The following is a 3,592-nucleotide window of genomic DNA, read 5'->3' on the forward strand; positions in this document are numbered from 1 at the left end:
TTAATAGCACCAATTTCATTATCAAATGAAAAACTAAAACCTTGTTTGTACAAACCATGAAAGGAAATAACATTTCTCGCCATTTCAAACGAGTAGCAACAATTATTCAAATCTAATTCTAGCCCACTACAAAGCAATAAAGAATAAACTCCAATCTTGGTGACAGGTGAAACCTTCCTATTCCCCATGATCAAGTTCATCTTCCCGTGCTCCACATCCTTAGTCCCTGCAAATCAGAACAAATGTGAATTTCACAACCTGTATCAAGGACCCAAGAACAAGAATGTGATGAGTTATTAGATAGAATAGTATAAATACCTGCATGGGTGGGTTTAACCTTCCCATCCTTTACATCATGCAAGTATTTGAAGGGTTTTGAGCATTCTAACACTCCTATGGTGTACATGAAACCCTAGAAACCTTGGATCTATGTTTTACTAAGATACATGCAAATTTGATTTCCAAGGTTCTTAACCTATCTAGCATAGCATGGGGAACTTTTAAACATAAATTCTAGAAGAAGAACATACCTTTTGTTGTTTGGATTCCTTGAGAACCTTGTGAGCCTAGCACCTCAAGTGTGATGCCTCAAATGTCTCACACAACATCACGACACTTGGAATAACCTTGAGAGAAGTTCACTAACACCTCAAAATCGGCTAGCCCTCTTTACTTGATTGTATTAGTCCCGATTTTGCTAGACAAGGGGTCTTTATATAGTTATGACACAAGTAGGGTTACACCATGTAAACCCTAATTGTCATGGCTTTCCATATTCCATGATCCATGGGTTTGTAACCTCCATGGACTATCCATGGAGCACCTTATGGGTTTTAGCCCAATCCACACAAACCATGGATCATTAGCCCACTATACAAGAATAGATGATTTACACAATCAACCCCATATATTTAATTATTCTCCTTTTTATCACTTAATTAATACCAAATTAATTCTTTGATCAATACTAATTAAATAATATTATTAATATATTAGAACTCATAATATACTAATAAACCTTAAGTGTCCTTTCTCTCATTTTGGTCTATCCAAGTATTGCAATGCCATGCAACCCAAATAGACCATGCTAACCGGGTCAAGTACATTCCAGGAATAGTTATGAACTTAGACACCTAATCCAACAGTCTCCCACTTGGATAAGTCTAATAACTATAACTGCAAGAGTGACTTCAGGAACCGATCAGCAATCGTAGCTCTTTCAAGGTCTCTCGGAACTCAGATGATGAAGATACGCCATTTAAGATAAGTGATCATATAATCCTCTGTTCTGGATATCAGCCGGACAAATACATGGAACATTGTCTTACTTATTGTCCAGCAGTTTGTTTCCTGATTTCCGATTTGTTTGACATAGAACTTAATCGAACACATAAATTTAGTTCTGACCGGGCCCGGTACATAGGTCACAACAAAATCATCGAGGGGCCCAGATATCGCTTCTAATCCAAGAAGGAACAGATAAACTTCGACTCATATGCTTGTTCTACTACTTGTTGAATTATACACAAAGGCACGTTTTCTAACATCGAGTTACCAATGCGTTTTCGTTCAATCAATGTATAACCAACTCATAGTTAACAACTCATATCTCTAGGTTTGAAGACTTATATGATACTACCGTCTCACGATCACTCGAGATAAATTCCATGAAGTGATACAAGTGAGCGTGGGTTGAATCCAATACTCAGAACTTATGAGCACTCATGAGTGTTGTAGCAACTTTTGCTATGTCCAACAACTTAGACATCTACAAGCCAACTCATGACAGTCTTGATTCATATCTACTTCCAACATACGACCGACTGCGGAGAATTTGAATAATATGATATACCATAACATAATTATTCTGGAAGTCAAAACATGCAAAATGAAATAATAGTAAACGATTGACAGAAGATAGCAACACTTTACTTATAAATAAACAACAAATTTTATTTATCATCAAATGTCAATTACACTTTACAAATTTCAAAGCTATCTTACTACTAAAACTAATATCATCCTTCAGCCCTATGCGCCTCGCATGCTGGAAATGCTTAACCCTACCCAGTCCCTTCGTGAGGGGATCTGCTGGGTTCTCATCCGATGATACCCTCTTTGCCACGAGGAGTCCTTCTTCTATTCAATGTCTGATAAAATGGTATTTTTTGTCGATGTGTCTGGATCTCCCGTGATCCATTGGTTCCTTGGCTAAGGCAACTGCACTTTCACTATCACAGAAAATATCCATAGGCTCCTTTATAGTTGGTACAACCCCAAGATCTCCAATAAAGTTCTTTAGCCATATAGCCTCCTTTGCTGCCTCGCTTGCCGCTATATACTTTGATTCGCAAGTTCTTGCGAATCAGCCACTGTCTCTTGCTTGGAACTTTTCCAAGAAATTGCTCCTCCGTTTAAGGTAAAGACCTAGCCTGACTGAGAGCAGAAATTATCCCTATCAGTCTGAAAGCTAGCATCACTATACCCTACTACTCTCAACTCATCACTCCCACCGAGGGTAAGGACCCAGTCCTTAGTCCTCTGCAGGTACTTGAGAATATTCTTTACCGCAATCCAGTGAGCCTTGCCAGGGTTCCCCTGATATCTGCTGACCATGCTCAATGCAAAGGCCACATCAGGACGAGTACAAGTCATAGCATACATGATCGAGCCTACAGCGGAAGCATATGGTACTTGACTCATTTCTGCTATCTCATCCTCTGTACTCGGGCTCTGAGTCTTACTTAGTCTGGCGTTACTTTGGATCGCTAACTCTCCTTTCTTGGAATTTTGCATGCTGAACCTATTCAGCACCTTATCCAAGTAGGTACTCTGACTAAGTCCAATTAGTGTTTTACTCCTGTCTCTTAAAATCCTTATCCGTTGGATATAGGCAGCTTCACCAAGGTCCTTCATAGCGAAACACTTCCCAAGCCAGGACTTCACTTCCTGCAAAGTTGGGATGTCATTTCCTATGAGTAGTATGTCATCCACATACAATACCAAAAAGCTAACTATACTCCCACTAGCCTTGACATATACACAGGACTCATCTTCGCTCCTCGAAATACCAAACTCTTTGACTTTCTCATCGAAACAAAGATTCCATCTGCGAGGTGCTTGTTTCAATCCATAGATGGATTTATCAAGCTTACACACTCTATTAGGGTACTCTGTTCTGACAAAACCCTCTGGCTGACTCATGTTAACATCCTCAGCCAACTTTCCATTAAGTAAAGCGGTTTTGACATCTATTTGCCATATTTCATAGTCATGAAATACAGCAATGGCTAAAATAACCCTAATAGACTTAATCTTTGCTACTGGTGAAAAGGTCTCATCATAATCAACTCCCGGAGTTTGAGAACTGCCCTTTGCAACCAGTCGTGCCTTATATGTGTGTACATTACCATCCATGTCGGTCTTCTTCTTGAAGATCCATTTGCACCCGACTTTCTTACGACCTGGTAGATTGTCAACCAAGTTCCAAACTTGATTGTCATACATGGACTGTATCTCGCTGTCCATAGCCTCTTTCCATTTAGCAGCCTCAGGGCCTGCCATGGCTTCCGTGTAGCTATTAGGTTCATCC

Source organism: Lactuca virosa, chromosome 1 (assembly GCF_052849685.1).
Source record: "Lactuca virosa cultivar CGN04683 chromosome 1, Lactuca_virosa_CGN04683_v6, whole genome shotgun sequence".
Classification (NCBI taxonomy): domain Eukaryota; kingdom Viridiplantae; phylum Streptophyta; class Magnoliopsida; order Asterales; family Asteraceae; genus Lactuca; species Lactuca virosa.